Source organism: Schistocerca gregaria, chromosome 4, assembly GCF_023897955.1.
Source record: "Schistocerca gregaria isolate iqSchGreg1 chromosome 4, iqSchGreg1.2, whole genome shotgun sequence".
Taxonomy (NCBI): Eukaryota; Metazoa; Arthropoda; class Insecta; order Orthoptera; family Acrididae; genus Schistocerca; species Schistocerca gregaria.
The window spans coordinates 694282855-694292694 of NC_064923.1; the positions used below are offsets into that span (position 1 = coordinate 694282855).

A 9840-nucleotide genomic window follows, 5' to 3' on the forward strand; every position below is an offset into this window, starting at 1 on the left:
AAATGACACCCGACTAAGAAATCTCACAGACAAGGTGGCACGTATATCTGGCGCTTGCCGCAAGGCTCAAAGTGCTACAGCGTCGGCCCGGAAACTGGGACCGTTGAGCACGGCGCTCCGGCTCTGCAGCTGCACGCCGTTCCCTTAGCGCCACCCAGCAGTCGTTTCCAGAGATTTATGTCGCTGCCGGAGGTAAGCCCCCCCAAATCGATCACGGCAATAAAGCTGCCCATATCGTAAAACAGTATCCGCACATTTCCACACCATAAAAATCCTGCCGTTTATTTTGCCCCCAGTCAGTAAGTGCAGCAACAGTGCTATCCCCATATAGCCACGCAAAAGGTCACAAAAAATATTCTGGGACGTTTTGAGCCCTGAGCATCCAGATACGGTCTGGCGAATCCCACGAGTACGTAACGCGGGACCATTCGCGAAAGAATCTTTTTATTTGACAAATCGACTACTATTTCTCTCGTGGCAACAGAGCTGTATCTGTAAGTGCAGGTCAATTTTATAATCACTTAGTGAGACTCATGAGCATGTGAATTCCTTTGGAGTACGTACAACATTCACCCGCCGCTGTGGCCGAGCGGTTCTAGGTGCTTCAGTCCGGAACCACGCTACCAGATACATAGAAAGATACATCCCTTATCAGTTAGCTACAAAATGGCAGGTCAGCAACTGGAAGCAGTTAATTCCATAAATTAACTTGGAGCATGCATTAGGAGCGATTTAAAATGGAATGATCACATAAAGTTCATCGTTGGTAAAGCGGATGCTAGACTGAGATTCATTGGAAGAGTCCTAAGTAAATGCAATCCGAAAACAAAGGAAGTAGGTTACAGTACGCTTGAAACTTCCTGGCAGATTAAAACTGTGTGCCCGACCGAGACTCGAACTCGGGACCTTTGCCTTTCGCGGGCAAGTGCTCTACCAACTGAGCTACCGAAGCACGACTCACGCCCGGTACCCACAGCTTTACTTCTGCCAGTACCTCGTCTCCTACCTTCCAAACTTTACAGAAGCTCTCCTGCGAACCATGCAGAACTAGCACTCCTGAAAGAAAGGATATTGCGGAGACATGGCTTAGCCACAGCCTGGGGGACGTTTCCAGAATGAGATTTTCACTCTGCAGCGGAGTGTGCGCTGATATGAAACTTCCTGGCAGATTAAAACTGTGTGCCGAGTTCGAGTCTCGGTCGGGCACACAGTTTTAATCTGCCAGGAAGTTTCATATCAGCGCACACTCCGCTGCAGAGTGAAAATCTCATTCTGGAAACATCCCCCAGGCTGTGGCTAAGCCATGTCTCCGCAATATCCTTTCTTTCAAGAGTGCTAGTTCTGCATGGTTCGCAGGAGAGCTTCTGTAAAGTTTGGAAGGTAGGAGACGAGGTACTGGCAGAAGTAAAGCTGTGGGTACCGGGCGTGAGTCGTGCTTCGGTAGCTCAGTTGGTAGAGCACTTGCCCGCGAAAGGCAAAGGTCCCGAGTTCGAGTCTCGGTCGGGCACACAGTTTTAATCTGCCAGGAAGTTTCATATCAGCGCACACTCCGCTGCAGAGTGAAAATCTCATTCTACAGTACGCTTGTTCACCCACTGCTTGAATACTGCTCAGCAGTGTGGGATCCGTACCAGATAGGGTTGATAGAAGAGATACGGATGACCCATGATCATTTAGAAATCGCGAAAGCGTTACGGAGGTGACAGATAAACTCCAGAGGAAGACGCTGCAGGAGAGACGCTCTGTAGCTCGGTACGGGCTTTTGTTGAAGTTTCGAGAACATACCTTCACCGAGGTGTCAAGCAGTATATTGCTCCCTCCAACGTATATCTCGCGAAGAGACCATGAGGATTAAATCAGAGAGATTAGAGCCCACACAGAGGCATACCGACAATCTTTCTTTCCACGAACAATATGAGACTGGAATGGAAGGGAGAACCGATAGAGTTACACAAGGTACCCTCCGCCACACACCGTCAGATGGCTTGATGAGTATGAATGTAGATGTAGATGTAGATGCTGCTACGGTCGCAGGTTCGAATCCTGCCTTGGGCATTGATGCGTATGATGTCCTTAGGTTTGGTTTAAGTAGTTCTAAGTCTAGGGGACTGATAACCTCAGATGTTAAGTCCCATAGTGCTTAGAGCTACTTATAACATTCTCTCGGGCGTCCAAAAAAGTTGTTGGAAATCCACGAGTTTTCGGTCGAGCGCTGCTTCTCGATTATTGTCAAAGGGCTGGCTGTCGTGTTACTGTCATCCTTATACAGCCACGGTGACTTCTCCAATGTTACCCGTGCCCAGTCCAGCGATATATTTGGTAATATTTTATTTGCGCACACACCAAACAGACTTCGACCTTCCGATGGCCGGATCTAAAGCAGTGCTTAGATGGAGGCAACCGTTGAGAGTCTGGTTACAAACCTTTTCGTCGATGGCTTCGTTTATGACGCGAATCCAGAAGCTATTAATCCGTTTAATAACAGATGTTTCGCCGACTGCAGCTACGTGTGTATTTCCCAGAGCATGTTCTCCTACCGCAGATTTCTCAGGGTACCGTGGGTGGACACACGTGTTCTATATGGTGCTGTTGATTGGTACCCACAGACTGCCCGACATAAAACCGTTCACACCCACACGGTATATTATGTACCCCTTGCGTACTGGGACCTGCAACGTATTTTACAAAAAAATGTTCCAATGTGCGTGAAATCTTGTGGGACTTAAATGCTAAGGTCATCAGTCCCTAAGCTTACACACTACTTAACCTAAATTATCCTACGGACAAGCACACACACCTATGTCCGAGGCAGGACTTGAACCCCCGCCAGGACCAGCTGCACGGTCTATGGCTGCAGCGCCTTAGACCCCTCGGCTAATCCTTGATTTTACAGACCTCTTGAATGGTCAGATTATTTTCCGGAGGCCTAAAGATTTAATGGTTGTTTACCAGATAGTTTTTCCTGTTCCTGAGCCACAGAACGGCAAAAAATGCACGTTTCTTCGTGTCCTATTTGGCGGAGGGAGGGGGGGGGGCCTCTTCTGATTATGAGTTTTCGGAAAGATGACTCAGGAAATCTGTCGGTAACATTAGCCGTTTCCTACAATTCTTTCCATAAATGGCTCTCAGTTCCCTTGGCAGTTTTTCACGATGGTCTTCAAGAACAGAACGATTCTGCGGTGGCTGCTAGTAGCTGTCAGCATGCAGATACCATTCGGAGTTGGATAGTTCCCGGTAAACACCATTTCTGGGACACAAACTGGAATTTCGGCAGACGATGATGTAAAGGAACGGCGAAGCACCACCCTTCACTAACTCCGTTATGAATCAGATTTGTCGTAGATATTTTTCGTGTAGTCCAAGAAATCTCCTAGTTTTCACATCCATCATTCTTCCTCTTCCTCGCCTTTATCCAGTATCTTTACGGGATCGGTATATTAATCTTTGGATTTGGCAATGTTATTAGCAGAGTTCTGGAGCATGTTGTTTCTGTCGCCCTTCCACGGGCAGGACGGAATGTGCGTACCCCATCTGTCTGTGCAAATTGTTATCCCATTTTAAAGTGTGCTAACGTTTTCTAAATGTTTGCGGAAAGTGTAACTGAGGCCTATTCGAATGTGGGAAAGAGCCTAAAGCACCGTCACTAGATTTTGCAGCAGCTGTGTCCAGGTTAAAGTCTTAAAACTAGTCCACAATCGGCTTGGCTCTGCCTGTAGCTAATGGGCTTCCCATCGCAAGGTCGTCTCTCTGCTTAATCTGTTTCTCACTGTACAAAAAAAGGCGCTGTTCTCAGCACGTTTTCAAATAAATCCTCAACAATACTTCCTGGCAGATTACAACTGTGTGTCGGACCGAGACTCGAAATCGGGACTTCGAGTTCGGTGCGGCACACAGTTTTAATCTGACAGGAAGTTTCATATCGGCTTCATACGCTTCAGCAGAGTGAAAATTTCCTTCTGGCAGATATCACAGCATTTGTAATGGGAACACAAGTAAATATCAGACCAAATGAAAGTTGACCATCGTACTTAGTTCTTCAAGTTGCAGGTATATAACTCGACTGATTAAGTCCGTCGTGTTCTTGATATGGCGCACACAGTGACCAACATGTGGAGTAAGAAGTCTGGCCGTATGTTTCGTAAGTCTTTAAGTCAGTTATCTAATGGTGCTCACGATGGTATACAGGGGTGTGTTCTTCTCATGTATTTTCGGATGGCCGTAAAATGTATGTTATCGAAATGTCTCGGGAGGAGAATTTTGATGAAACTCTTTTCTATTCAAGCCCGCCTGAGACGTTTCAACATGTTCCTCATTATTCTGAATGGTGGATCCCTTGATAATTTTTGGTACTTGGCTTCCTCTAAAATCAATCAAATCTTCGCTTTGTAGTCGACCTTTTCAGTATGACAGCTACATTACCCTTGTCAGTTGACAAGGACTACGATGAGAGAATTGTTGCGAGGCACGCCAGGAACATTTGCACAGCTCTTGTTAAGTTCAGCACTGGCGGCATGGATACCGAATGTATGCGTCTCGTTTCAGAATGATTTTTTCTCCGATTTCACCGGGAATCTTGCCAACTGCTTGTACCTCAATACTTACCATGCCAGTGAAAGGGATACTCGGTGTCTATGGTGCAAAGTTAGGCCCGTTATTCAGTGCTCACATGTCACTCGCGTCGATGTTTAACGCCGTCATGTTGATAAAAATATGTTAGTTCTTCATTCTGCAAGATACTGTTGCTGTGGAAGCCGTCTGAATTTCAATCTAGGCCCTTCCATGGTTTTCTCTTATATTGGCATCTACTGTGATACTGCCGCTGTATCAATTGAGTCCCAGTCCAAATCCGAAAGTGACCGCGTCAGCACAAGTGCGCGACCATTAGCTCATGGCGGTTTGTACTGATAATATCGCCGCAAAGCCATACATTCGTTTAATACGTACCGCTATGGCGAGAAGTGGCGGGCCCCTAATAGCATGGAGAAGCTGCTTATTAAGGAGGCTAATTTATTAAACTTCGAAGCCTTCGTACAATGCTGCCACGAAGAGATGACGAATCCACGATTTCATGCCGTTGTACAGCATATCAATAGGGATGCGGCCTTTTTTGGAAAATTTAAACCCTTCACGATGTTTTCGGGTAACCTCGAGGCGCCCAAAATTGTGGCTGCATTGAGTGGCGAATTCCTCGACCAACTCAACAAGATTCATGAAAATATTAAATCTGCCATGGATGTTGATGAAAACCAGCGCCTTCCATTTCTGCATATCATTGTCCAGACAAAACTTGATTAAACTCTGGGATAATGAACGTGGCGGAAGGTCATATACACATTCCTGAATCGCCCAGCGATTAACTGCCACCATTGGGCACCGCAAAAACTTCTGCTTCCAACAGCTATCAAATGGACGAATCAAGGTAGGTCACTTTGATGTCAGCATAATTAGCTATAAATAATGACTAACTGACAACCTTAGCTGCCGACAGGTGTTGTTGATACACCTCGTTGTGGACAGCTGAAAATGCGTGCCCCGACCGGGACCCGAACCCGGGATCTCCTTCTTACGTGGCTGACGCTCTATCCATCTGAGCCCCCGAGGACACAGATGAATAGCGCGACTGTTGGGAATTATCCCTTGCACGCTTCCTGTGAGACTCACATTCCCAACTGTCCACAATTCTACATACGTATTGTACCTTATAGGCATTTGCCCACCCACTCATTACTCGCGCACGCTTTGGCTATTCCCGTAAGAGTCAAAGAAAGATAAACAGTACGTTGGTCCTGTTTGGACGCATTTGGTAATAATGTCGCCAACGCTCACGTTGCCGCATTTATCGCATATCGGAAAGATACGAACGCTACACAAACCCATTGCCTACATGTCGGTGCTTGGACACCTGCATCGGTATTGCACTCTCTTGCATATTAACTTCACCGGCGCCCTCAAAGGGGAACTTATTGATCTCCGCTTCTATTTTAATGAAAAGTATTTTATTGGAAGATTCTTTTCACGTGTCACTCCTATATATGATCACCATTCGTGGTCTAACGTGAAAACGTATGGGATCATACATTTCATTTTGCTGTTACAGTACACAGTTCCATACATCTTTAAGTTTTGTAAAGTGAAAAATTTTTTATTGGCCCTCAGAGCATTTTTGTAGGCTGAGAAGGACCTCTATAAAACAAAATGGTCAACTGCACATATTTTGTCGATTGACGAAAATGCTCGGGGCCCTCAATACAAATAACTTCGAACTTCTCCCCTGAATAATGGTGGACACTTTTTTCATATCTTCACTTCCCGGATACCTCAGACGAATATTCCTTAATTTAATGCTTAATGGTGTACAAACTGAACCAGGCATTTCCTCTCGATACACCTGCACCTCGGGTATCACATCTACAACATTTTTCAGTGATCGAAATGCGGACTCGACGCGGCCGAGTCTTAAAAATGTCAAGTATGTAACGTTATTTTTCCAAAGGACCGTCTTGGTTGTTTAGGTAAAAGCTAATTCACTACAGTCGAATGTGTCTCCTAGCTCTTTTATTTACTGCTAAGAACAGGATGCATAGACGTGTAAGTAAGGGTTCAGGTGGGAGGGGAACGTTTGGAGCCATTTGCTTAAAGAACTGAATACGGGTACGAGCTTTGAGAAACACTTTACTAAGAGAGGAAATAATACCGTTAGCCTCAGCAAAATCATATCAGACATCCTCTGCTGGACGAGGTCACGGGCAAGACAGGTGCAGTGGATCATATTGGAACAGAATTCTTTTAATGATGTCTCGCTTTTAACTTACAGGTAGCACAGTACGTTACAAATAGAAAAACTTTATCACCCCTACCTTTCCTGGTCATAGGACTTGTAGGGCATCCCTCACAGTGCGAGTTACGGTGCCATGATTCGTCTTCTCCAGTTCATCACACGGGGGGAGGTGGGATTTTCCTAGCGAAGTAAAATATAATTTCCCCTTCGCTAAGTTTGCTATAAATCAGATACACATGTCAATGGTCTCGCCGACTGAAAGCCAAAATAAGGTGTTCTTGGAATCACCAATAGTCCTTTCACACACCTGTTTCAAATATTTTTTGCCCAACGTCGACTTACGTGGTATCCTGCGTCCGCTGATACTCTCCAGGAAGCCCTTAAAAGCAGCTTTCATCACGATTCGTGGCACATAAGCTGACAACGCTGAAGCTGTCCGCTGCTCTACTTCCCATAAGACAAATTAATGGTGGAAACCATTGTTTTTTTTTCCTATCGACACTCGCAATGTGGTGCAGAATCTTTGTACTGAAGAAATTGTGACTTTATATCACGGTATACCTAAAATGAAAACACATAAACTCTAATAAATGACAGTAACAAAAGAATAAGAACGTGATCATGTGAAATGCCCACTTAGATTGAATCGCATATGCATATCAGTAACCGCGTGACCGCTACGGTCGCAGTTTCGAATCCTGCCTCGGGCGTAGATGTGTGTGATGTCCTTAGGTCAGTTAGGCTTAAGTAGTTATAAGTTCTAGGGGACTGATCACCTCGGAAGTTAAGTCCCATAGTGCTCAGAGTCATTTGAACCATATCAGTAAACTAATTGTAAATACTGATTTGAAAATGTGAGGGGAGGAGACAAGTTGATAAAGTGAATGATAAAAGTAAACTGTGTTTAGTTACATATTTTGGACGCGTCTGTACATATTCCTCGGCCGTCAGTTGTGAAACTGGTGTCTTCTCTAATCCACCATAGGAAAAGACCAATTTTTGACCATATCTGCCTAGGCATAAAGTGAACTATTCAGTGCGAGTCAACACAACATAACACTTTAGATCGTAAGTACAAAAAAAAAAAAAGAAGCAGGTTTCAAAAGTCACTAGTGTTAATGCACCCCACAATCGTCGCACGTAATAAGTAAACGCTGACTGAATTTGTCCAACGCAACTGCGTGTGAAGGTGTGTCAAAGTAGTGATTTCAGTGCGGGCTACATTTCTTATATCTTCCCAACTACACAATGAAAAAAACTCATATATGTTAAGTATTAGTAGAGCTCCATAGACAAGCGACCTTACGGCTTACACATTCAGAATTCACTGCAGTGTAGTAATTTATTTATTATAACTTTTCTTAAAATATGCAGATTCACATTATTAACTTCCCTTAGTATTAATTCATAAATGTACATAAAAACAGTGTTTTTCTGCGATCTGCGAAAGTGCTATTTAGCCCCTTGTACGTCATTCAGTACGGTGTAGCCCTTTTTGGGTCCTGTGAGTTTAAGATCTTTAAATACGTGCCATATTTATAGTTAACTGTCCAGAAAATCTTATCTGTCCTCAAATTTTACGATGAACGTTTTAAAGACAGCTACATTTCCAAATATTCAACAATTACCGCATAATTACATGTTTTCCCACTGGACTTATGCCAAAAAAAACGTATTCTTGTAGCTGTAATCCAGTTTTTTGTTAATCGTGCCTTTCGCGTTCTTGTGGTCATTTTTCCAACTAATGTTTCATTCCCTAACACATATGTCTTCATGTATAACAGTGAAGTGAAATGCCAGTTGTCATAGATTTAGTTTAAAAAAAATTATATAATGAAATAGTTTCCTAAAAACTTTCATCCCCTTATGGATTAAATTTCCAAGAACAATTGTGACAGTTAATAAAAAGCGAAGCTGGATATGATACAAGATATTCATGTAAATGACGCGCGTGTAACGATGCAAACAATGTGGAGAATAACTAATTTTGACAATCGGGTTTATAGGTTTTTCTCATAATACGTTACGTTACATGTAGTCAATGGAACGTACAACAGACGACTACTGATCTCCTTTGTATGGCTGTCTAAATGTCACGATAATAAGCAGGAAGAACCGTAGGTCGCAAACGTCAAATATCAGGTGACCCGTTTATAATTGGGCGACAGGGTAACAGACCAAACATTGTTCGGGTTCCAGGGCTCCTCTTCTGCCCCTGCGCTTCTCTGCAGCATGCAAACTTCAGTTAAGCAAACCCGCATCTTATAATCTGCCGCGCATCCAGCGTAGCGAAATATAACAGCGACAAGTTTGGTACGACGTTAAGGAAGGAAATAGGTTAATTAATAAGTACGTTTGACTTTTACCGCTATGAAATATACGAAAAACATGAGACTGTAAATATCATTCAGATCATGGGAAAGTTGCGACACTTCCGATGCGTATTCAGATGAACCAGAAAAATAAAAAGTTTTTAGAGAAGACGTATTATTGTTATTATTATTATTATTATTACTATTATTACTATTGAAATACAGGGCTGAGACAGCCAAGGCACGTCACTCCACATACGTCCAAAACCAGTAAATGAATCGAGGGGAGGTTTACGCTAAGAATACAAAATGGCAAAAGTTCTGACTTAGGTAAGTAACTTATTTTTCGAAGAAAGATAGAATGTACCTCAAATATTTATTTAAGATTGAGGAAGTAAACAGGCCTGGAGTATGGCACGACATAGCTCAGGGCTCCTTTACAGGTGAGGGAATAAATACAGTTTTCACAAGCACCGATCGTCTGTAACGCAGATCGCTTTCTGCGTTCTTCATTCATGAGATCCAGAAGGCAAGAGATGGCAGAGCTCAGTTTGGTGACTTCCAGAAAGACCCATTCGGCAAGACTATTGGCTGAACGACGGTGACTTCTGATGCCGCAAGTTTTCGGCAGCTCTTGCTAATGATTATCTGTCAAAATTTAAGTAATTGCGTGGTTCGTGACCCGACTCATGATGTTTTAGTTAATTGTCAAAGACTCTACACCTAGCCCAGGAATGACTTTTACAACGT

The 9840-nt window shown here is 43.7% G+C and overlaps 2 non-coding genes across 2 annotated transcripts; one reads left to right on the forward strand and one right to left on the reverse strand.

The window, feature by feature from the left end:
* Positions 1-878: 878 nt before the first annotated feature.
* Positions 879-953, reverse strand: Trnas-cga (transfer RNA serine (anticodon CGA)). Its single transcript has one exon. It is a non-coding gene; the product is annotated as a tRNA-Ser (tRNA).
* Positions 954-1433: 480 nt separating this feature from the next.
* On the forward strand, positions 1434-1508 carry Trnas-cga (transfer RNA serine (anticodon CGA)). Its single transcript has one exon. It is a non-coding gene; the product is annotated as a tRNA-Ser (tRNA).
* The last annotated feature ends 8332 nt before the right edge of the window (positions 1509-9840 follow it).